General features: G+C 38.5%; 1 pseudogene; it reads right to left on the bottom strand.

Moving 5' to 3' along the window:
- Positions 1-167: 167 nt before the first annotated feature.
- LOC113040441 (kinesin-associated protein 3-like) lies at positions 168-27,556 on the bottom strand (annotated as a pseudogene).

Raw genomic sequence — 27,556 nt, 5'->3', positions numbered from 1 at the left:
ATAAAGCATCACCAAGCATTTTACTGGGGTCTCGCTATTAATCCTGCTTTTAAATCCAAGGGTGGGCTAACATTTTCTGGAAGAGATTGGCTGGTTTATAGCAATTGAGTTTTGTAGGAGAAGAAGTTGTCTTGTAGTGACTGGTAAGATGCTTTTATGCAGAAGCTCTATCTGGTGGAGCTGTAGCTGTGGAAGAAAGCTCAACAGGACGAAAGTCGTAGGCAATGGCAGGACGTCCGTCGGCTCCATTAATGAGGAAACAGATGAGAATCAAGTGAGTATAAACTCTGTTACTGTTAACAGGTTTCCTCTAAGAGGCACTAGATGGCCTTCTTCCATACATATTATCAGGAGAGATGGGAGAAACATCATTCAGCTTTTGTATTGTCATGTGCTGCCAACTAGACATTAATTCATCAAGGCCTGCTTTCACAGACAGGGCTCAGTTTAAACTAGGACTAAACCATAGTTCAATTAGGACAAAATGAATGAACTAACAATATACAGTACTTGAACAAGAACAAGATGGAATCAACAAACAAAACAGAGACGGACTCAACAATAAAAACAGCCAGGGGCACAAAAAACAACAATAAAGTATAAAATAAAAACGAAAAAAGCTTCCCTAAAAACATTTACATGCTGTCCGAAATACCGCAGTAGTGACACATATTGTCCCATGCAATGCCAAGATTTGAACCAGTGTACGCTTTTAACATACTGCATGCTATTGGCCACTGGCGGGAAATATTCAGACTGTGACGTACAAAATACTCATGTAAATCTGACGAGTCAGTGTTTTTATTAAAACATACTAAGACTGAACAAAATCAACAGTGATGTTTCATTTTTCTCAATGTGTAGAAGTGAGTTAAAACAGCAGAGGTGTGCACCTCGACACGCATTTTACCCTCCTTCAGAGGCAAAAAAGTTCTGCAGTTTTTAGAAACAAACTGACTGTTGGCTCTGTCTGCCTCTCTTTAAACTAACAGGTTCAAGCTTACATCCTTTAAATTATGAGCTGTTTGCCTTGCCCCTATGTGCCCACATTACATTGTGTTGTTTTTAGCCTCGTATGACCTCCAGTAATCAAACACAGCTCCTCTTAGCTCACACACTCTTAACACACTCTGCTGTCTAAAATATGTTGTTTTCCTCTTGGCCTGTCAGATCTGTCAGACTGAATCTGAGCAGCGGGTAAAAGGGATTCCTCTTGGGGGCCACCTGTAGGTGCTCTAAGCCTGTTTTTGACCAAATTCCTTGAAAGCAAGTTCTTTAGAAAGAAATACACGCTTCCAGAGTTCATGGTAATCATCTACAGAGGGAAAGCTTTTATTGTGCCGAGAATTTATAGCGGTGCGTTATCGGAGTTCATTTTGCGCTTCAACTTGGTATCAACACGTCATTATACCAGGATGATATTAACGCCCAAAAATGAATTAGCAGTCTGATAGGAAAATTCATATTTATGTGAATATAGTCTTCGATTTATGGCCTGTGATTTCGTATCGAGCACATTCCTATCCAATTATGAGGCAGCCTGTCACCTCTTCCTGCACGGGGCTCCAAAACAGGGCAATAAAAACTGAGTGGGGATGGGATTGACAGCTCATAGGGAGCCAGGTCAGCCCTGAAGTTCTAGGATGGGAAACGGCCAAAGGTGCTCATAAAAAAAGACCCTGTTAACCAGACATTGTTTCATAGCTCAGAAGAGTGTGTTTGTACAGGAAACGGGTCTCGGCTCTTTTATAAAAGGACGTTCCTCCTCCTTTTTTCTCCAAGTTGTTCTCCATCCTGTGCTTTGATCTCCCGTTCCTGTCACTTCTCCGGTTACATGCCCCACCTTGGCTGTGTCAAATCAACAGCACCCCCTTTTCCCCTTTCTTCATCCCTTTTTTCTATTTTCCTCCTGCGTTCTCGTCCAAGCTCCCCAAGGCTTTAGGGACACACAGTGCCACACGGCTTGAATAAAGGTGGATTTGTCAGTCTGATGTGTGCACACAGAGAACTGGTTTTCCTCGGGGACATCAGAAGTCTGTCTGCAGACTGTGTGTCCTGATGGATTTGGACATTTTGAACAATCAGCAATAAAAAAAAAAAAAAACTATGCATACATTATACACATTATGTTCAATATTCAAAGTGGTCTCACTTTTGTCTTAAAGATTTGGAGTCAGTAAGATTTTCATGTTCTGAAAAAGATTTTATATAGTATTCAATTTTAAAATATGTGTTTTTCATTTATTTTAAGATGTAATTTATACCGATGATAGCAAAGCTGAATTTCCAGCATCATTACTCACATGATCCTTCAGAAATGATTCATAACATGCTGATTCAATGCTCAAGAGACATTTCTTATTATTATCAATGTTGAAAACAGATGTGCTGCTAAATATATTTTTGGAAACCATTATATATATATATATATATATATATATATACACACACACACACACACACACACACACACACACACACACACACACATAGGATTCTTTGAAGAAAGTTTAAAATAAGCAATTATTTAAAATGGAAATCTTTTTAACATAATAAATGTTTTTATAGACACTTTTCAACAACTTATTGTGTCCTTGCTGGAAAAAAATAATAATAAATGTTTTATTTTCTTAATCTAAATCATACTCAGATACAATAACACAGAAATTCTGCCATACAAAGAATGCAAATTACTTTAAGCAATCTTGGTTTTATTTATATATACATTTAAGAATGAAACTTAAACTTTCTGATAATGCTGTGCTATTTTATTACTTCTATACCAAGCAACCCACATGGGAATCCTGATAGACCACTTGAATTCATCAAATACCTGTCTCTCAGGTTGGCACGTGAAGTAAACCACTCCTAAAGGCCTGCGTTCACACATATCGCTTCACAAGTGTCTTAAGTAGAGGCTGAAACTCTATTTGATTATTATTGTAACCTCTGTCACTCAAAGCTGCCCACTCAAATTAATCCATTCATCCCAGGACCCTAATGTTGCCCCCCAAGCCTCAGTGTATATTTGAAATGTATCGCTTTACAAAGAGCTGCGGGAGAGCTCGCCCCCCTGGATCCCTGCTTCTCTCCTCACCCACATGACAGCCCGGGACACTCAGCGCCCCAGCCGTCACTCTGCAAAGTGCCCAGATCCCCACCCAGCCAAAACAAACAGGCCGACGAGGAGCGCGTTCTCCATACAAAGCACACGTCCAGTGAAATAGATGGCATCAAGTATGCACTACCAGGGCAAGTTTAGACTACAAGAGTATGTATGTACTATCAGAGCTGCATATCGAACACAAGCGGAGGATCCGTTTCCTCACAGATCAGCTCTTTGGCAGGCTGAGAGAGTCAAAGTGAGCACTGGACTGGATGGAGAGGTGAAATGTTATTTCATCTGTATTCGTGTGTCTGTCTGTGTGTGTGTTTGTAGAGGAATGTGGACAATATATCTGGCTGCATGGGACTTAAAAGGAATGTTTATTATTGGGCCAAAAGAATGTCGCTGCAGAGAGCAAGAAAACGTCCGAGTATAGAGCCTGGTGCTTTGTAGGCCAGCTGGGATCATACTGTCCAAATGATTAAAAGAAAAGTACAAAAGCTGCTAAAATTGTTTAATGTAGAAGATTTGCTGTTTTAAGAACACCCTAAAACCAGTCTTATTATATAAAATATCATGAACATATCAGCAGTTTCATATGCTAGTGCTATTATCAATGTTTCTAAAAAAGAAAACTAAAAGAAAAAAACTTGACAGGCCAAAACAGTTGACGGGCCACTGCTGCGCATCTTCACGAAAGCTTATCTTTTCCAAGTCTTTTTAAGCCTTACCGCTTGTCGATTTAAACATTAAAGCATCCAAACACAAGACGTGGAGAAGCTGAACAGAGTAGCGGGTTACTCGTGCGCAGTTTTTGGTGCTGAGAGAGAGAGAGCCGCGTATCATGGACAGCCACACTGAACCGAGCTCTCTTCTGCGAAGTTCTCCTCGAAGTCCCTCCTGCACCTGAACGAACAAATACAAATCGCAGTTTGAACAAAAAAAAAAAAAAGATGTGAAAGAGCTCAATTCGGTACTCACGGTGTTCTGGTGTTCAGGGCTCACGCAGAGAAAGGCGTCTCAAAACACTTGAACATCGAATTTGCTTATTTTTGCTCTTGTGCCGACAAATACATACAAAATATGTCAAAATATCCACCTTGGAAATTATGCTCAAATAAACTGTCAGTTATTTCTTAAGTGAAAGTAAACAGTTGAGGAAAAAAATGGGATGTGCATTATATTGGATGCGTTCATGGTCTCTTAAAGTGACCGCGCCTAATTTAGCGACTGGCTGCTGTAATGTTAATCCAAGAAAATCACTCACTGCTCTTGACTGAATTACTTTGTAGTTTTAACAGTCAAACCAAAAATTATTCAGACACCAGGTATAATTTTTTATATATATAGCAAAACTGTAATAATATGAGAAATGTTGAAGGTGTCTGAATAAATGTAGGGTTGATTGTATATTTCATTTTTACATTGAAGACTATCCAGCGCTATTTTACATTTAATTATTTGGTTTCTGTACCTTGACACCTACGAATTTAAACATTGTGTAAATAGCGCAAATAAATAAAAACAAACAAACATATAAATTCAACAATTTCAAACAGGGCCCACTGGTACAACCTTCACCGGGACCTTGCTGACCCCAGCTACGGCAATTCGAATGAGCCATTTTAATCTAGATTAATTTCAAGATCACAGTGAGATTAATCTAGATTAAAAAAATGTATCTATGCCCACCACTAATATATATATATATATATATATATATATATATATATATATATATATATATATATATATATATATATATATATAAAAAACTTTAAATATGATATTTTTTCTAAAACATGGTATCATAGGGTACGTAAAAAAATATAAACTACTGGTCAGCATTCACAGCCTAAAACAGCTACTGTACGAATGCAAACAGCCTGACAAGCTTGAGAAAGACAATCCAAATCGGTTTGACTTTCTTTTTTTCTGTGCAACGTAAAATAAGATATTTTGAGAAATGTAAAGAAAAATACTTCAAAATATCTTCTGTGTTACGCAGAAGAAAACAAAAAAGTCACATAGGTTTGGAAAGACAAAGTTGAGGATGAGTGACGCATGATGACAGAATTACATTTTCAGGTCAAGTACTCCTTTAAGACTTCTTTATGTAAATGAGGCTTAACTTCATCATTAGGCATTAATATGTAAACCATATGTTAATGAGCATCAATGCTGTGACATCATTAATGTGATATCAGTAATCATTATAAGGGAGTGTGATGTGTTTCCATGTTATGAAGCTTACAATAAATTTGGTCTTTTTTTTCAGTTTTTGGTGAAAAACTGCCTTCATTCATTATTAGCACTGTCAATTCAGTTTGTTAACTGACTGAGATTAATTATAGATGGTTCAATCATTTTCTTAGAAAAATCTTTTTTATATATGTAATTCTTTTAGTTCATTTTAATAACATGTAAATAAATTTGATTGAAATTGAAATTGCCAGCACTATTAATTAACAAAATACAGTCAAAACTAAAATCTTTTCACACATGTATATAACGCAAGGAACGCTGACGAGGGTAACAGCTGCTCACTCACCAGGTGTTGAAGTCTCCATTCTGAGAGTGGAACTGGCTGTAGAAGTCTGGACTGAGGCCTTGCTCAGGGGGCATCATACCGTCTGCACACACACACACACACACACACAGAGAGTACATAGATCAAACAAACGTATGAGACAGTGACCCGGCAGAGCCACTTCCACCCAGCTGCTCTCCTCATCTATCTTCCTGACAACCTCTCACTACGACAAGCCTTTGATGACACCAACTCCAGCATCACAATCCCCATGCAAAAGCCTGGAAATCTAAATGTAAGGCTTTAACTTTCTGTGTCTGTCAAGTTGTGGCAGAGCATGTCAATCAAGTGGTGTTAGCAGACAAGTGGTCTCAGCCATGTTCTTCCGCAGGGTATTTGGGGTGTACGTACAGTATGTGTGGTTTCTAACCAGCGCTGTAGAAGATATCCGGCTGCTCCAGGGTGTCCGGGTCGTCTCCATACAGGTAGGGATCGGTGTCCTCCATCCGTCTTCTTTCCACCATCTCCAGCCACTGTGAGTTATGCCAGAGAAACTTCTCACTTTGGATCTTCTTTCCCCACTCTTCATCATACTCCTTTGCAGAACACACACAAACATGTATATTTATTCACCGGAGATGTGTTACTACCCTCTAACCAAAATTATTACACGCAGCTGTGCAAATTCATCCATTTCAACTTGTCAAAACAGCGCTGCCACTCAGTATCTCACTGCCAGCTCAACTTGAACTCTCCACAAGAGATTTCCAGTGAATATCTAAACGAGAGGGTCAGGCCTGGCAATCGACCATTTACCGCTGCACAGACTTCTAACACCATCTGAAGAAGATTGATTTCATTCCACAACGAGGGCTTCTGTCTTAGCAGGGTTTTCCCTATAGGCTGTGGCCGCTGATGGTGCCACAGAGAAACAGAGCTCTGGCTGAATCCAGTGAGGTCAGTGATTAAAGGTGTAGAGCCCACAGACACAATGCCTCGCCCACAGAGCCATGCTTTCTGCCCGGTGCATGTCAAGTGTGCCACTTTGTTTACATCAGCCTCCATCTTAAAGGTGTATGTGAAAAGGTGAAGTGACATTCAGCCAAGTATGGTGACCCATACTCAGAATCCGTGCTCTGCATTTATTCCATTCAAAGTGCACACACACAGAGCAGTGAACACACACACACTGTGTACACACACCCGGAGCAGTGGGCAGCCATTTATGCTGCGGCAGCCGGGGAGCAGTTGGGGGTTCGATGCCTTGCTCAAGGGCACCTCAGTCGTGTTATTGCCGGCCCGAGATTCGAACCCACAACCCTAGGGTTAGGAGTAAAACTCTCTAACCACTAGGCCACGACTTCCCCATTAGAACATGAACCTGTTATAATGAAACTGAATGAAGTGTGACTACATAATCAGACCTTGGTTATTTAGGTGTATAACAAATATGAATCAATCAATTCACATATACACTACTGTTCAAAAGTTTAGGGTCGGTATGATTGCAGTTGGAAAAGAGTCATTCTTTAAACCCTTTTGCAAGGAGCTTAAAGTTAACATGAAATCAAAAGCAGCATCACATTATAGAAGCAAAATGTGTAGCAAATGTTAGCCTTATAAGTTCATGTGGGTGTTTCTCATGAATGCCATAAGTTTAGCCAGCTCTGATAATATCCAGTATTTGGTAAAGAGAGCATAATTTTGCCATTACTAACCTAAGAATCTGTTTTTACTACATTTTTAAACAATATAAATGTACTTGTGAAGATCATTCCCTGAAAAAAGAAGATTTTTTTCTTTTTTTACATTGCGTGATGTTTTGGGTATATTACTTAAACTTAAACTTGAAAAAAAGAAAATGTCACACATCTTTGGAGTTACAAGGTGGAAAATGATGACAAAGTTTTTATGGGGTGTACTATCCCTTTAAGAAAATGAGCTTTGTTAAATGCTTAAACTATACCAAACAATGAAAAATAATGAATGAATGTGTTACTCTCTCACAGAGCAGAAGAACATCTTTTGCACAAATCTCACTCCGTAAATGGCGATTAAAAAGTGAAACCATCTCTGCTAAGACAAAGCACTTCACTTTTTTTATTAGTGTGGCATTAGCTCTGTAGGCTGAGGCAACGGAGGGGTCTGCTGGAGCTCAGAGCTCAAGGCCAGCTCTCTGTCCCAGGGTCTAAAGGGCCACAGAGGCGTCCTGCCGCTGCCTGCTCCGCTGAATGAAAATATGGATTAATCAGCCGAGGCCCCCTGTTGCAGAACCTGAGTAAATAAGCCCTGTTTCTCTTTTCTCTGCTCTGTCCATTCATCATGTGGACAGCAGTGCAGAGCTGCGCGGGAGCCCGGGGCTAGAAGCCCGCTGCAAAACCCAGAGGGCCAGTGAGAGTACACATTCACACAAACCTGCACCCATGATTTTAAAAAGAATACTTCAGCCAAAAGAGAACATGCTATCATCATTTAATACCTTTGGATGAACTATGCCTTCACTACTCCATCACTAGAACATTCCTAGCAGTGGACTACCAAAATAAAAAGTACAAATGAATCCCCAAAACTGCTGAATTAATCAATTAATTAAGCTTGAGATGGCGCAATGCAATATATAAACTTTTTACAATTTATGCTTATTTATAAAACTTACTTTAAAATGACCTTATGTGGAAAAAAGTATTTTTCATAGAATGGCTGATGAAAATGTAAATCCGCATACTTGATATCAATGTCAGTCTGCTGAGCCAGAGCAATACATCTGCACTTTCTCTGTCACCACGGATACAAACCAGATCCCACACGCACGCTTTCATGTGGCCGGGGCTTAACGAGCAGGCTAATAAAGTGAATGAAACACTTCCCCAAACAAACCTGCCTCTTAAGGGTTCACCACCAATTACTGCTATCTAATGTCAGTGAGAGAGCATTAACTGCAGAGATCTTATCGACACTGTAAACACACATGGTCAGCGTTGAGCAAGAACACACACACACATAAACACACACACACACTGAAGTCTCTGATTTGGATTCGAGTGCACATATGTAGTGGGGTATTTTGTGGATACTTACGGCAATAATGTCCAGAGTGTTGTCATGCATAAGGTCTATGAGGTAGGCTGGGGCCTCTTTGAGATACAGTTAAGGAGTTCACAATTCAGTAAAATAATTGTAATTGTGTCACCTCAATTACTATTATTACAAGTTTCAATAAGTGAAAAATATTTGCATCTACATCTAAGGGAATAGTCTTGATATTTCATCATGCCATGTGAAAACCTGCATTGTCTGCGTTTGAGTCCCACTGGTCTGATATTGGTCTTGTATTGGTTTTTTTCTGTAAAATGTCTTGTCAAGCAACCTTAAAAAAAGCTTTGTGACGGAACATCAAAAATAGCATTTAATATCTGAATCAATCAAGAACATTCATGAAATAAATCATTTAGCTTCATCCGAAGGATTCAATCAATAATACTTCCTCACAGACATATTATTATACGAAGGCACAATTGTGTCCTTATCATGAGAATATCTGCACATCAGCATTAAGCTGTAATGCGATACGGCAAACCAACAGACATACACACTCCATTGCAGCTGCGCAGGCATTTCCTATCCAATGGTGCCTGTTCATGTGAGCTGACGTTCAAAACCTCCTCCGGTGGATCATGTTTATGTATGAAGGCTCTCGTGAGAAGCCGCCATTTGGGGAAAGTATCAACTTTTCCTCTGAAATGATACAGAAAGCTCCTATGGAGAACTGTGCGGTTGTAGCTGCCCCCTCCTAACTTTAATAAAAGCCTTTATTTCAATTTCGATCTGGCTCAGAACGCTCTCGTTCCCCTGGGATCGAAATTCCTCCAGAAGAATGATAGCAAAGAGGCTAGCTGCTCCATGGGACCAGAAACTGAATACCGCTACAGCAAGGAGCTGTACAAGCTTTGCACAAGCTACAAATAACATCACAGAGAACATGTCAGCACCTCTTCAGATGAGAAAGAGCCATTGAAGGAGTATATGAACACAAGTGCTGAAACGTTGTGTATAAATAAAACAATACCCAAGCATCTGTCAATGCGGCGTTGCCACATAATGCTTATCGCGAGGAAAACAAACGTCAGATTTGTTATTGCATTGTTGTGATCAAAGTTATAAAATATTATATGTCAAGCAGTGCAAAAACATTTCAGATGTTGAAGTTCATGTAATTGTGTCTGGAGCAGGAAAAAAGTGGCCAATTTTTCTCTTTGAGAGGAGCTGTATATGTTGGGACGGACGGTTGCTATTGGCACTCCACCTCTTTGGCCCCTTAAACGTTTATTCTTTTCATGGCAAGGAAGAGCCCCGCCATCAAGCATTTATTGAAATCAGGGCTCACATTGAGCAGAACCAGCAAATCTGATGCATGCCATGAACCTGGTGCTTTCCTGTTCCTGAAAACACTGTCACTTCCCAGCACCTAATGCATAAAGCGAGAACCAGCCCTCCATGTCCCACGCAGCCATGGGCTGTTTATTTATTCTGATTTATTATAATTTAATATTAGTTTAGTCTAAATAAACTCTTCAAAACTCATTTCATCAGATTACATTAGGGAAAACAAAGCATGCCAAATTGAAATCTGGTACTTGAGTGGCTACAGACACGCAAAGCAGGAGGGCAGCTGTTGCAATGCGGCCAAACAAAAGTAGAAACAAATAAGCACTGATCTTTTCTTCTGGAAATTATTTTTATGGCTAGCAATAATGAAAAAGTTTTTAAGTTGAGAGGGTTTGGAGATCCGGCTGATTCTTGCACTCATGCTCTGGCTCAATGTTAATGAATGGGTTTAAATGTTGGCAGCGTGAAATCTGAAAATCATAATGAAAAATGGCATTTCATACTTCTCCAATAAGGAATGCCAATGGATGGCTTACAACCAAAAATGTGTTTGTTGATTGGTTTCATTTAATTAATGAGGCTGATGACAAAAGTTGGGCCGTTTTTTCACACAACATTGGATTACAAGAGAAGAAATTACCAAAATCTTGTAAAGTTTGTGATCTAACATCCTGATGTCAATAAAAAAGGCCCATTATGTGTCAACTACTCATACAGTGTAGCATTTTACTATATGTAGCAGGCTGCATATTAGCTTTCCATTTCAAATATACCCTGAAACACCTACACAAGGCTTTACCTGGTTTGATGTGGTCTTTGAGGTAGGGCATCAGGTTGTACTCTTTCAGGAGGAGCTCCCAGTCCAGGTCAGGTATGGTGAGGTTTGCCATTGTACCCAAGCACTCAATAACAAACTCTTCATCGCCCTCCCGCTTGATCTGAGCAGCCAGATCACCCACATAGTCCTGAAGGGTAAATGACAAAATATCTTTAGGTGTTCCTTTAGCATCATTTCAATTTTGCTTCATGAAATTACGAATGTAAAAATATTTGGGCTATCAGATATATAAAAGAATAATAAGTTATAATTATTATAATTACTGGCCAGTGGCCACACTATGTATTTTTGATTAATGATTAAAAGTCTTAAGTCAATTCAACAATGCTCAATGATGCTTTGATGTTTTAAAAGTTTATAATGTGTAACTTGTGACTCTTAATTGAATGGCAGAATATTGATTTACAATGAAGAGCTGTTTCAGAGGTCCATGCAAAACATAAAATAACCATGTTCAGCCAGAGACTGATCAGAAGTTTGAGCAGATTTCATGTATTATTTATTACAGAAAAGCAACAGTTGTTGCTGATGTGTGAAAGTATGCTTTATGACATGTAAACAGAGATGTATTGACAGTGTTGCTCAGTGTTGCATGTTATTCCAGAAGAAATGGATTCAGGCTCTTACCCTCACAGATAATCTGAGCGTTAGTTTTATTAGCAGCCAGGTTGATGCAGAAGGAAATGAGTTCTGTGTTGATTCTCTCTTCACCATTATCAAAGAGCATTGGCATGAGCTGCTCACACACAGAAACAAACTCTGAGGTTTTCCAAACTTTCTTTACTGCTGAAAACAGGGCACCAAAACTGTGCATTGACAGAGTTTTTACTTTTTACAGAGGCAACAGCAAATGCATTTAAATCACTACTGCAGGAAACAGTGTACTAGATGCTTGAAAACTCCCACTGATTAACATGATGGCACAACTTAGACCATTTTAGACCAGTTTATTCATTTCAGTTCACTTATACTGCATGCCATGCTTCAGGTTCACCTATAAACTTTTATGTTTCCAAATGTAAAGTAGCAAAGAATCAGGGCATCAATATTTTATTAAATAAGATTATCTACTGTAAGTATAATTCTTATGATGAATATTAAATCTGGGCTGACACTTGTCTGACAGACAAGTATCTTTAAAAAAAGCTTAATCTAATGTGAAGCCTGGAATGGTTTGTCAGATCAGGGCACATTTGCGGTTTCCAAATGTCCTCAGAGAGTGATATCACAATGGCCCGACTGAAGCACATTTCAAAACTGAGGAGCCTTGCATGTGGAGTATCGTGCAACAATCAGAGGGAAAACAAAAGAAGAGAAACAAATTATGATAGAGGCAGTTCCTGACAGGGAGAAGTATTAGTGCTGTCAGTGTTGGCGAAAGGATTGCTTTTTGTAATTTTGTTCAAAAGCCAGAGAGAATTGAGAAAATATCCCACAGTCCGCTTCAATCAGGTCAATGCTGCAGCTGAGAACAGCCCAGTAAGAGAGACTTGGCAGGCCTATCTTTAGGAGATTGGATTCAGCATGTGTGGATAAAAAGAAGGATAAGGACATGAACAGATGAAGAGAGAGGTGCTCCATAGGCCGCAATGGGTACAGGCCGTGGTGTGGGCCAGTTGGATGTTGAACAGGAAGGAACAAACAGACCAACGCAGACCTGTGAAGAGGCAGCAGTGAGCAATCAGGCCTTTCCCATATTGAGTATCACACAACCTGGTCCCAGGCCTCCAAATCACACAGTCTAGACTCACTGGCACCTGCTTGCTCCTATTTACCAGCAATGGGAGGCCCTCCCTCGTACCTCTGAGTCATCCCCTCCCTCCCACCTCCGTCTCTGAGCTCTCCATGGTTTCATAGCTCCATAAGCCCTGCAAGCATTTCCTCACACACACACACACACCTAACAGCTTTGAGTAATTATAGCAAGACCTCTTTGTGGCAGAGGAATGGGTCCAATGCAGGGCCTCTTCTCGCCAGTTCAGAACCCAGAGCAGCGAGGCCGTTTGATCTAAATCCTAAACCCTCCCTTACAGAAGAGGGTCCAGTCTAACTGCCAGCACAGACCTGAGGGACCCCAGATCCACAGACACAAATGGATGGAAACACGGATGAAGCTATCGATGAAGAGTCAGGAGAGTCTTCAAAATGAGAAAGAAAAAAAGAAAGGACAAACAAACTAAAGAACGAATGAAGGAACGAACAAATGAATAAACAAAAGCAAGAACCCTGGAACCCAAGAACAAAAGAACGAACATAACAAAGGAAAGAAAAGAAAGAAAGAAACACAAGAATGAAAGAACTAAAGAAAAAGAATGAAAAAAGGAACAAAAGCATGAACAACTGAAAGACACAACAAATTAATGAAATAAAGAGCAAATGTATTAAAGAAAGAAATGAATAAACAAACAAAAAAGAATGTATAAACAAATGAAAGAACAAACAAACAAATGAGAGGATTAAAAGAAAAAGTGTAAGAAATAAAAACATGAGCAAGTGAAAGAAAGAAAGAAAGAAAGAAAGAAAGAAAGAAAAGCATAGCACACCTCCCAAAGGAGTACCACAGCTATTCTGACATCATGCCCTGACCGTCTCCAGGTGGACTGGCAGAAAAATTAGGTTGAGGAATTAAACCTTTTTTTCAGGGCTTTTTTTTTATTTTTTATTTTTATACAAGCATCTGGTAGACATTTTCACCCAATTAGAGAAGACAAGCATTTTAAAGATGACAACGATCGGGCAGAAGTTGTTTCAAAGAAATTGTACCTAGGCAATTGCTGGTGACCCCACAGACGCCCCCTCCAATTAAATTAGCTCTGTTATCTCATTAATGCCATCTGAGAGAAAGACAGTGCTGCAATTAGCCCACTTTACAGCATAAGCTGAGGTGCACACATGATACAGTGCATACATGACACACCACATAAGCAAAAACAGGTTCGAAATAGCATAATACAACATACCTTTTAGTACTTGTGCAGTACAATATAGATAGATAGATAGATAGATAGATAGATAGATAGATAGATAGATAGATAGATGCTCAGAACACAGGATATACTGATTTACTTACAATTGTTTAAATTGTTAATCAGAACTATAATAAAATAATTTTTAACCACATAAAGAGCTTTTATAATCTACATTAATAACTAATAATTCACTTGATGATAAAAAACAACAACAATGAATTTGAATGAATCACAAATGAATTTGAGCTGAAACACAAGGAAACATTTTCTATGTGTATTTATATGTGGTGTAACGGTACGTGTATTCGTACCGGACCGTTTCGGTACAGGGCTTTCGGTACGGTGCACGTGTGTACCGAATGACTGAATGCAATATTTTTTTTGCGCGGAACATAGGCAGATTTTCGTGTTTCCAAACTAACATTTTAAGTGGCGGAAGTCTCCGCTTTCAGCGCAAATCCCGCCCTGCAGCTGATTCTAAAGCAGGTGACACACTAGGTGTTTCTCAATGTCAAGGAAGGATCCTCGGAAGCCAGTATTTCGAGGATGCTACGTCATTGACAATCTGTCGAAGGACTGTTCCAATGTCGAGGATCCTCGGAATTTCAACCAAGGACTGAGTCCTTCATTCGAAAAATATGCCATACACAGGAAAGGATGCATATGTGTATCCTTCGCACTCTTCGCGCTCTCAAATCACCCACAATCCTATGCGCGCAGCTTTGCTATCTTGTTCAAAAATAAAAAAAATTTTGAACGTTGTGTTAATGGTTTTTATTTATGTTACCAAACATTTGTTATAACTGTAGTAAATTAAGTAAAGTTTAACGTTTAAATGCCAGTACAAATTACTACCATATTGATATTGTAAATTATACAAATACAAATGGTGCGATACCATTCACAGCGCTATTCAAACTGACCTTTTCACTGACGTAATGACGCAATTTCGTGCACTTGCTAGCCTGTTCCATTTATGTGTTCTCCAAATGCTAAAGAGTAGTCTCGCCTAGCCTCTGAAGGAAGTGACTTGGAAGGATTAGTCCTGCCAAGGAAGTATCCTTGACATTGAGAAACGCTTACTGGCTGCATGGCGTGAGCGTGCGTTTCTGCTGCGTGTCAGTTGCGTGACGGCTGCTTCGCGTTTTCTGTGTCTTTACACACCAGAATCGTGCCTGACACGGCGCTGGTGCGCTGCTGCTGCTACTGTAGGTGACATTACATTTACATTTATTCATTTAGCTGACGCTTTTATCCAAAGCGACTTACAATTGCTATACATATCAGAGGTCGCACGCCTCTGGAGCAACTAGGGGTTAAGTGTCTTGCTCAGGGACACATTGGTGCCTCACAGTGGATTCGAACCCGGGTCTCTCACACCAAAGGCATGCGACTTATCCACTGCGCCAACACCACCCCATGACATAGGTGACATAGAGGGAGACCACCGACAGACCAGGATCTTGTCTTCAAGACAACAATATCTATACTTCACGTTGAGCATAAATATAAAGCCTACTTATAAAGGACACCGTCAACAGTATTGACGGCAAAATAGACTATGTTTGACAGGTGCAATAAGCCAGTGTGTTACCGGCCTAATGTTTTCAAAAGGCATCACGCGAGTGTGAACATCACTACAACTAAAAAACTGTTAATTCAAACACAGCTCTCGTCGGCATTTAAACAGACCTTTGCTCTTAATTCCCATCGGGCCAACACAATAACGAAATCTGAGCGGGTCTAAAAACTGAAACTGTTGTTGCTGCAACTTTACACTTTGGAAAAGTTATATTTTTAAATATGAGCAGGCCTACAAGCTGGGATTGGTAATGCTGCACTGTAATCATAGTTATATTTTTCACTATATTTTATTATATGATATTGGTTTGAGACTGAGTGTATTTTATTTAGTGGAGAACTTTGCAGCAGTATTTTATTTCTTATTCTTTTTTAATTTTATATATATTTTATTAAAAAGTATTCAAAAAAATTTAAACAAATTAAAAAAGTTTATAGTAATGAACTACCTGCAGTTTAATGTTTCCATTTCTTTCCCTTACTGTACCGAAAATGAACCGAACCGTGACTTTAAAACCGAGGTAACGTACCGAATGATTTGATTTGAACAAAAACAGTGCATCCTTGTGTCACGGCTGACAAAAGTGTATAAGCTGTCTGGCGTTTAGCTGATATTTTCCAAAATGGCGCTACACTGATGCGGAGAGATACAGAGGAGACAAATTGTTTAATAAAGTCATTATTTTTATTTTCTTCATGTGCAAAAATTATTCTCATAGCATTATAACATTACGGTTGAACCACTGATGGCAGATGGACTATTCTGATGACGTCTTTCATACTTTTCTGGACTTTGACAGTGTAATTTACTTGGCAGTTAATGGGGTCATATGATGCTTTTTAAAGATCATTATTGGTGTATTTGGTGTAACAGAATATGTTGATAATACTGTATATTATTGTCGGTCCTCTACAACCCTGCTTCTCTCAAATGAGTCATTTTCTACAGTCCTTCTTCCGACAAGCGCAGTCTGCTCTGATTGGTCAGCTGAACCAGTACATTGTGATTGGCCGAACACAGCAAGCATTCATTGGAAATGTAACGCCCCTTTCCATAATCGCAATCTTCATCTTTCAAAATAAATGTAAAAACAGTTTAATAATGTTCTTAGTTTCACCATCAGTTCAAGCCCGAAAGGAGAACAGAGTCTGTGACAGACACAGTGATGAACCTCGTATGTGTTTGCAGCTGACTCCACTGTGTGAACTTGTCTGTCTCTCTCTCTCTCTCTCTCTCTCTCTCTCTCTCACAAACACACACACACAGACACACACGACAAACAAAATTCTGCATTTGAACAGTCAATACTCAATAACAAATACCTAAACTAATGGCATCGATTTAGTCAAGTCAGGTTCACGAAAAGGTCGTCCAAAAAATGCGTTTTTAAGTTATCTTAAAGATTCCTAAATGCATCTACTTTCAGAAGGCCAAATAAAGTGCTTTTGCTTTCTCCAAGAAACGCACAGCATCTTCCTGACATGACTGCTTCAACACTAACTGCAGTTACGGAAACCATGGTTTCTTTCTTTGAATGAACATTTGGGTGGCATTACGCAAATATTTCCACATAGTGACGTAGACATGTGGGGGGCGTGTTTGAATGAGCCATTTTAGGGGGGCGTGGCAGAGTCTTAACTTTAATAAAAAAATATCTCTTTGGTTTCAAGACTTCAGGGATCTTATCTATGCACAATCAGCTTGTAACACTCCAAAGAGAAAGGGAAACTTGCAATGCATCATATGACCCCTTTAATGGGACAGTCAAAAGCCTCCTGATTTTCATCCAAAATATCTTAAATTGTGTTCCAAAGACGAACTAAGCTTTTATCCACATCAACTCTGGGGACCCACCGGTGGGTCCAATATTGCATATGCCTAATTCTCAAAAAAATCAAAATAAAAGCTGAAGTGGATTTATGGGTTTAGAACAAAATGGGGTAAGTGATTAATGACACAATTTTCATTTTGGGGTGGAGAAACTCTTTAAATATTTAAGTTTGGCTGCATTACTTAGATGTAAGTAGATTCTACTAATTTGTAGACATCTGAACCTGTGAATAAATTTAAGTTAAATTAATTCATATTATTAAGTTTATGTCCTCCTGACCACGCCTCCCCCACACTGGTGCTGTGAGTCAACAAACAATTTTGTCATTGTTATTGTGTGTGAAATCAGGGACGATGATGTGAATGAGAAGCTGGAAATGTTGTTTTAGATAGTTATATGGACGTTATTTTCTGCCATTTAGCTTTTATTGTGTCTATCTTTACCTCAAGAGACTGTTTGTGATCGCTTGAAATTGTTGTTTGTCTAAACAACTACACATTTCTTATCTGTCATCTGGCTAAAGTTAGCTTTCTCACTCGCGCTTGTACCTCTGACCAGCGAGTTTGAATGAGATTTATTTCGCCTTTTCCTTTTTATTATTATTTTTTTTCATTCAAGGAGCTGTTGTTTGTGAGGAGTGCAAATGTAGTATTACTCATACAGCACCCAAGTAACTTACAATAATTTAAAGACTACGTTAAATTTAGACATGGTTATTGTTTAAAAATGTATGTTTGAGTTAATTAATGGTTTAAATACCAAGACGTATAAATATACTTCTGTAGTATCTAGGTCCAGAGTCCTCTGACAGACTGTCTTTTGGAAGAGAGAAGAAATAGGAGAGATGCTTTGGTAGTGTAAGTATGACCCTCATTACTGTGAAAAACTGCACAGCATTTTAAACATTATCCCCCGTTCAGGGATGCCAGGCTTTCACAAGAAAACCCAACTGAATCGCTAATCAAAACTAGCCTAATCTTGTTGAGGGGGGTAAAATACAAGTTTGTTTGGCAGGGTCCCCCTGCTAAGATTCACCTTCCAGTGGATAAATATCATGTTAATGGTGTTGAAGTCAGATGGCCTAATAAAGACTGTAACTTTTTAGGTTTTTGACTTTCACATCTGGGGTCAGTCCATCTATCTCTGTTTTCCATGTTTGTGTAGTAAGTCTATGTAAAGTATGTTTACATGCCTTTTTAAGAAGGTGGGTGCTGAAGTTTCATATGACATGTGTTCGGCCAATCAACGTAGACTTACGTCACTGGCAGTTCCTATTGTGCTAGTTAGAATCTTCTCAGAAGTAGGAGCTAATTTAGTCCCCTAAAAAAGCACTCCTATGAATAAAACTGTGTCCAGTCCTGCAGTTTGAACACACCAAAAGCATGTATGCCAAAAGCTACAGGCACATGAAAATGTTCGCCCGGTGCGAAAGGCTCATTACATTACTTCATTACTGAAAAACGTCATCTGATTACAGTAACATGTCACTATGATAAGAGAAGGGAATGATGTGTGTGTCCTGGCAGGAAATCCTTCCTATTCCTGTTAACAATTAATTTTGGTTTGCTTTCTTTTAAAGCAAAAGTTCACCCCAGTAAAAAAAATAAAAATAAAAATCGGTCATCATTTACTCACACCCTCATTTTCTTCCAAACCTATTGGATTTTCTTTCTCCTGTGGAACATAAAATAATATTTTTTGAAGAATATATTGTTAACCAAATAATTTTAGATTTCATTGAATTCCAATGAAATTTGTAAATCTTCTTTTACTGCGTTTATGTTTCAAAGAAGAAAAAAATAAGTTTTGTAATGACATGAGGGTGAGGTTAAGTTTGACAGAATTGTCTTTTTTTTTGTATGAACTATCCATTTAATACTATTTAATTTAATTTGTTTGGTCATTTGTTATGTTTCTTTATATCATAACCTCTATATTTCAAAAGTAACCAACAGAATAATCAATAATCAAAAGCCCCAATCTCAATCAAAAGTGAAAAGAGTGAAGAAGATGCTGACCTGAGGAATGCAGCCTGTATACGCGAACGTGGATTTAGATCTGTCATCCACACTGATGTGATAGAGGATACGCATTGCTACATGCTTGTGTGTGTCATCACCTACAGAAAAGATGAGAAGAAACCTTCAGAGAGATTCACAACGCATGTAAACTTTTCAAGCGCTATTGAAACTGATCAGTCGCGGTCAGTTAGGTAATGTATTTATACTGGCTCGTGCTGAAAGCGAGTCATTCATCACGGAGATTATAGAGAAGAGCATGTGGGGTATGCATTTACAATCCAAACTCTGTAGATACACATGCCTCACACACACTCACACTTGTCCCTACAAACACTCTCATTAATAACACTTCTTTCCTAATGCTGATACTCCCCTGTGAGACAGGAAACACTCAGATAGAGCAATGCCATAATCAGTCATTATAAGTCTAACTGAGGCAGTCGGGACCCAAGACACCCTAAAGAACACATTATCACATCGGCGATTAGAAGCAGATGTGACCGCTGGGGATATCAGGATAAACAAGGAAGAGAGAGTGAGGGAAAGCTGAGTAGGTAAAGAAGAAGTTTGCTAAGTTTATTTAATTGGGGACACAGGAGGAGGCATAGCGACATTAATAAGCGAGGGCCATCCTGGGCGGGCCCTCGGTGGCCGGAACATGTGCTTCTCGTTATCGGCCACAGACTGCGTTGACCCACGTCGCTGCCTTACCTCAGAGTAAGCGGAGACGGCACTTTACGACGGCAGCCGGGCAGCCTCTTAAACTCAGCCCTAACTGTTGAAGCGTAAATGGCTAACACATTGAAAAAAACGAACATTTAAGCCCTTAGATGTAATCACCAGAAGGATTTACAAGGCAAGTGTCATTCGAGCCGGTCAGAAAACGGAGATGCATGTCATGTGATGCATTAAATTACTAGAAATATTGTGGTGGGTGCCTGACAGAAATGCAGGAATATTGCTGTTGGATTGTTATGAACGACTGAAAATGAAACCAGAGTCAGAGGAATTATTCTCCTATGACATGACTAGCTGAACTATAAGAACTGGGTAAATGTGTTCAGCTTCACTTGATTCAGGGTATCTGATAGAAATGGCCATCATTTAAGCCAAACCTCCATCATCTGCACCTGCACCAGCTTCTTCTGCCAAAGCAGGTTTTCAGTTTCAGTGTAACTGTATATTTTTCAGCTTGTAAAGAGGATTATTCTTATGTAGATCATATGCTGGTTTTCAAACATTTCAACATTACGGATTTTCCAACGCAAATCCTTGGATGCAACCTTATATAGTCTCTTTCTAGATTGAAGATAAAGAGTTTATAATACACATATAAAGATAACTTTCATTTGAAACCTTACATATATAATTTTTCCATTAACCTCACTCTGCAACTGCGAGTTTTCGCTCAATATGTGCTGGGCCAAAAAGGTTTATTTCAAAAGGAAAAGAGGAAAATTATATTATCCAGTTCATTTCGAATCTACTGCTTTAAGAAAGTTACTTGGATTAGATGTGCAAAGAGTTGGTCTACAAGCTTTTCTAAATTAGGGGTTTTCAAACAGGTCCAGGGGTGCCTATTAAGAAGGTGGTGGAGAGTGCACATAAAATTAAAGAGGAAAAAGAAAAAGATTTTCCATAATGTATTTTTTTTTTTTTTTTAATGCGACGTGACATTCAGCCAAGTATGGTGACCCATACTCAGAATTTGTGCCCTGCATTTAAACCATCCAATGTGCACACACACAGAGCAGTGAACACACACACACACACACACACAGTGAACACACACCCGGAGCATTCTTCAATTCCTGCCAGCCCGAGACTCGAACTCACAACCCTTCAATTGGGAGTCCAACTCTCTAACCATTAGGCCACGACTTCCCCAATGTATATAATGTATATATGAAATGCATTTAACATTATATATATATTATGGTTTCCACTAAAATATTCAGCAGCACAGCTGTTAAAATGTTTCTTGAGCTCAAATCAGCATGTTAGAATAATTACTGAAGATTCATGTGACACTGAAATCTAAATGGCTGCTGTTTTGCCCTCGCAGGAATATCAAAGAAATCCCTTATTATAAATTGTAATAATATTTAACAATATTAATGTTTTACTGCACTTTTGAATATAATGCAGTTGGGATGTGACGAGACGATATCCTCGCAAAACAATTTGCAGTGTTTATATATTAGCTAAGCAATTAATCCTTTTGAAGATTGCGATCTTGATTCAAACACTCACACAATCTTATTCTTGAATGACAACGATTCAGTTATGTCTATTACGACTGTTTCATATGGCGAGCGTCAGTGGAGCGTGAGAAGCACGTTTTGCTGCTGCCCATGTTAATGAATCATTCATGCTGCTGCTGATCCAGAAAAAGCAACACATCCACATATCATTGTTTCTGTGTTACAGACATTTAAATAACAGAAGTACTGGAATAAATGTTTACAGTTTGGGTATAAATACTTATACTCTAAAAACAAAAAGTATTTGTCATTGAATCATTCATTCAGGAGATTCAAACTGTGAAACATGGCTTTATGAATTGAGTATATGAATATATACAGTATATATTTACTTGTTGTTTATTGCTGCATACAATTAAAATAGAAGTACAAAGTACAAACAGATTTCAAAATGCACTTTTGTGTTTTGTGTTTTTCAGTTGAATAAAATATTATTTTTCCCTATATATTTCATCATTGAGGATTTCTTTTTAAAAAAGTTTAAAAGTCTTGTCTCGTCTCATTCTCATGAACCCAGTCTTGTGTCTCGTCTCGTCTCGTCTCGTCTCGTGGGATAAGTGTCTCGTCACACCCCAATAATGCAGTCTTGGTCAGAATAAAACATGAACTACACGGAGAAAAAAGAAAAAAAAAACTTACACCTGAATGGTAAGATATGTACAGATATAATGATCACTATTTCTGCATAATTTCAAACTGAAGGTTTTAGGCAGTCTTGTAAAACTACTGTTGTGAAGAATCCTTGGCATCAAAAAGTTTGAAAACAGTAAATAAACCCTGCTGTAAACCAAATGTTAAAAAAGAGTTACCCAGCAAATCAGTGAGTTTAGGTAGTAAATATGCACCGAGAACAAGACAAGCCAGCTTCTCTACTTCTCTACAGTATCCATTTCAGCCTGTTACAAACATGGCACAAGTGAAATACACATTACACAACTTAAATTAGATGTTGAAATAAACAGCTACACAAAATGACTTCATCTTTTAACGGCTTAGTCTGAAGAAACAAACAGAATCATCTTCTATTCTCAGCTGCTCCGACAATAGCCAGAGTTTTTTTTTTTTTTGTCCAACATGTGTTTTTATGTACAACACGATGAAAGATTTTCAAAGCCAAAAGTCTATTTCTTTTATCTACAACAAGGATTTGGTAAAGTTATACAGGGGAAAAAACAACTTCAATAGTCAATCTTGATAAATGCACATTCAGAGCCAGAGTAGATTGATTCCAGGTGCACTGAGTGTGGAGCAGTGTAGGACAACCAGCAATGACAGAGACTTCCCCCATCATTCTCCAGGACACCTTAAAGGTGCAGCTTTATGCTTAAATAAAATGCATCATATTTATATTATATCTACATATACTGGTTAAAAGTAAACATTTAAAAGTTAACAAAAGTTAACATAAATTAACATTTATATATAGATTTTTTTAAGTCTCTTCTGCTCACCAAGGCTGCATTTTTTTTGATAAAAAATACAGTAAAACATTAATATTGTGAAATATTATTACAATTTAATATTTGTATGTTGACACTGAAGACTGAACACTGAAGATTCAATGATGCTGACAATTCACAAGAATATGTTACATTTTAAAATAGATTCAAATGGAATACAGTTACACAGATTGTTATAATATTCCACAATATTAACAGTACTGTTTTTAACGTATTTATTTTATCAAATAAATGCAGCTCTGGTGAGCATAAGCGACTTCCTGTAAAAACATTCAAAAAAATGTAATTATTCCAAACTTTTGGCCAGCAGTGTTTAATGATTTTATAACTCATGAAATTGTATTTCAAAGCTTCTGATGATGTGTTTGACATTCTTGTTCTCCAAGAGGATGCTGAGATTTTTGAGGAAGGAGACCACCAGCACCAGCAGCTCTTCGTTGTCCCTCTCTAGACACTTGACCAGCAGGTGCACAATGTTCTTGTTCCTCATCTTGAGCTCTGTGTGGGTGTCCTCAGACAGATTCAACAGCAGGTAGAACGCAACTAGAGCCATGGGGAGGAAGAGGAATACATAAACAAGGCCTCGTGGATGATTCCTACTAAACTGTGCCACATAAAACATTTCACTTCCTGTACCTCGCAGCAGCGGCTTTGGTATTTTTTAAGGGTTTTCTCATGCTCCTTCTGCAATCTTTGGTTTCTGGGGTCCTCGTCACGTGGATATGTTAAGGAATATTTGAGTTTATATTTTAGCATTTTTTGTGCTATTAATTTTTTGGATTGAAAAGAGAGTGACAAAAAAGTATATAAGCCTTGCTCTTTTTCTTTAACTCATCCCGCCACAGGTCATATTTCTTCAGCTCATGCTCGATGTTCATGCACAGCGTGCCAATCCTATAGTGTGTAATGAGTCCATGGAATTGTGAGAAACTGCAGGAAGAACACGAGTGGTGGAGGGTCTGTCCTCCTCCGACCTCTCCATGCACATTCTGCCAGACACTGATGTATGCGATGCAATCTGAGAACTAGACAATGGCTGGTATGCAGAGACACCGAGACGGACATGCCAGATGAATTTCATACTCTTGTCCTGATTAGTACATAAACAGAACTGAAAGATCGGGCCAAACAACTCATCATACATTTCAAATACATCCTTCAAATGTCAAAGTCATTCTAGCTTGTGAAAAAAAAAATCCACATTAGCCGTCTAAAAATGAGAGCCAAGGAAAACCATCAAATAAGAGCACACGCTTTAATAGTTCAAATAAATGCTGACAGCTAGCTCATTGAAAGCAGTAACCTGATCTGCATTAACTAAAGACGTTTTGAGAGCGGATCCCAGTTTTCTTAAAGGGATCATCGGATGCCCATTTTCCACAAGCTGATATGATTCTTTAGGGTCTTAATGACAAGTCTGTAACATTGTTTGGTTAAGATTTCTCAAACAACTTTTTACCCCGTTTAAAACAGCTTTTTTCATAGCAAGCCGTTTTGTAAAATTTTCCTTTAAATGTTAATGAGCTCTGCTGACTCCGCCCCTTTCTTTAGAGCTGCTATCAGAGAGACTGGTTACTTTAGCCACATTCATGGTGAAACTTGCTAATTAGCACATAATTAGGCAAGATGATTCATAAAGATTCATTAAAAAAAACTTATACTCACTATTTCTGTCGGTGAAGTTGGAATCAGTAGGTGATTTAAAGCCTGATTTAAAGTGATTGTTTTGAAATGTAATTTTGAAGCATTACATTTGTTATTTGAAGCTAGAGTTAATCAGTTAAGTTTTACCATTTTTGAATCCATTCAGCCGATCCCCGGGTCTGGCAGTAGCACTTTTAGCTTAGCTAGCATAGATCATTGAATCTGATTAGACCGTTAGCATCTGGCTCAAAAATAGTCTCAGCCTCGGAAGTCATGCCCACGGATCATTGGCTAACCGTCTGATGCATATGAGACACAAAAGTGGGAACACCTCAGGAGTGTCGAAAGTCGTCATCGGATTGGTTGAATTCTACAGGATTTCAACAAAAAACGTGTGTGTCTCGTTCTTTAATGTTCTGCCTGAAAACAAAGATACTGTGGCGCCAAACCCCCTCACGAAAGAAGAAATGCATAGTGTTTACAACTAATGATGAGCTCTTATCAGGATCAACTGAACCTTTTTGTGTAGTTTGTGTAGTTGCAGAAATAACAGAGTTCCTGGGGACTATTTCCAGGCGCTGCAAATATCACTACACCTGCTGCGCCCATGGTACGGCAGTAAAGTTCCTTGATTATTACACCGGAATGAAAATAACATCTTTGAGCATGATGCTAATGGTCTAATTAGATTCAATGATCTATGCTAAGCTAAGCTAAAAGTGCTACTGCCAGACCCGGAGATCGGCTGAATGGATTAGAAAATAGTAAAATTCATCTGTTTAGCTCTAAGGGAGTTGGAAAATGAGCCTATTTTCAAAAAAAAAAAGTGGAGTTTTCCTTAAAGGCACCACAAAAAAAAAAAAAAAGAATATGGCTGTTGACAAAATGACCAAATAAACTGTACCAAAATTGTGTACCTTGAGAAGCAGAAGAAGATGTAGATGATAGTAGTTGCTAGCTCCACACTGTGCTTCCAGTCCTCTCTCAGTACCCGGGCCAGAGCTCCAAGTGCAATCTCTGAAAAACAATATCTGAAACTCATCACAAACTCACAAACAACCGGAAAATCCGCCAGCATCTATGACAATACCAAGCATAAACTGCAAAAGCAGACCGAACCATGGAAGTCACTGCTGTTGTGTGGCAGTTCATGACTTTTCATATGTTCAGACTGCCTCTAATCTTCTCAGGGATGCTCTCATACAACAGCTCAATGTAATCATCAATTTTATTAATGTTGGCCTCCACATCAATCTGGAAACATGGTATCATGGTAATGCATCAACTTTTTATAAAACTAATGTCAATTAAAGCTCCCAATCAATTAAAACATTTACGTTTGCCAAATTTCAAGTCAACTCTATTTTTATATCCCTTGTCACAATACACCTTGTTTTAAAGCAGCTGTACAGAAAATCCTAATGCTAATAATGTCTTTATATCTTCCTGCCTTATAGCTGCATTTAGCAGATTACAGCTGGTCGATAATATATATTTTACATTTTTCAATGAATCAAGCAGTTGCGATATGCTATATAATATATCTGATTATATGTAACATTGTATGCAAGTATACTGTATATATGTGGATAAAGCTGGACGTACTTACAGTAAATAATCACATTTATATAAACAGGTGGGAGATAATATATTCATATTTTGCAATGAAATAAAAAAAATGAGCAGTTGGTAAAGCTGGTGTACTACATGTAAACCAATTGGCTGATAACATAGTTTACATTTTCCATTTATATAACAATCAAACAGTTGAGATTTGCTATAGTTTATCAGAGTTAACACATTCCAGAAAGTAAGTAGTAGGACTGTAATGTCAACATACAGACCTCCATTGTTATTAACATTTCTATCAAGGAAGTAGTTATACTCGTGAGTGAAATTTCATATGTTGAGCTTCAATAATGATTAAATTACACCAAACAAAGACTGCAAACGACTTTTAATGTACCATCTGGGTTTGGTTTATGCATAATTTGGAAAGAAAAAGACACTTGAACTGTGGATCAGTTTCTATCTGGTTTGAATTAGTTGGTAAAAATCAGACACAACAGAATTAATCTGTTATCATGTCAAATTAGAAATAGGCGTTAAACATAAAAAATTATCATAATTCAACATGTTTCATTAATCACATATGTTACATTCACTTTCCCAGCTCTAAGTACACATAAAATGTGTATCTTAAAATATGCTTCCATCCCTTCAAATGGCAGAAGTTCTCTGGGTTTCGATGGTTTCTTTTCCTTCTTCTCCACTAAACATGAAATAACATTAAATGTGATTTGATACATACTAATTAATAGATAAACATTACTAAATCAAAAAGATTTGTGAGTTTTTCATATAAAATTCTACATTGGGCGGAGATATCAGTGCTGGCTTTCAGACTACTCAGCCGGATGCTAAACAAAAAAACAGACACAAATGTAAAAAATAACAATGGTGAATATATGTGTAAACATGCTGTATACAGGTTTACAGCTTATCTCTACATTTTCTGGCACTCTTTCTTGTCCTCATGCCTGACATTGCCTGTCTCTCTTAAAATAGATGCTTCCACTTCATAGTACACCACTAGAGCCTTTTCTGTTGGATGCACATCTATATCACCAGTCCTACATTTCCTAATAGACACAGGAGAGATCAAGATTGGATGTGACTGTGAGTTGCATCCAACACTGACAGTGTCTCAAACCTTACAGTGAGCTGCCAAACCTAAACAGCATTTTTGGGCAACGCAAGAGCGTTCATCACAGGTGCAGAACACCAGGAAACCCGCCCAATCATGGGACCCGAATGTCCGCAGTTCACATCTGATGGGTTGAGCTCGAGGGACCGACGCCTGAGCTGAGCGCGCGCGTGCTCGCCATCTGGAGGACGGGAGTAGACCGAGTCCTGTAAGTCCAT

Source organism: Carassius auratus, chromosome 2 (genome assembly GCF_003368295.1).
Source record: "Carassius auratus strain Wakin chromosome 2, ASM336829v1, whole genome shotgun sequence".
In the NCBI taxonomy this organism is placed as follows: domain Eukaryota; kingdom Metazoa; phylum Chordata; class Actinopteri; order Cypriniformes; family Cyprinidae; genus Carassius; species Carassius auratus.
Note: the sequence above shows the minus strand (reverse complement) of the source record. Positions and strands in the feature narration are given on the sequence as shown.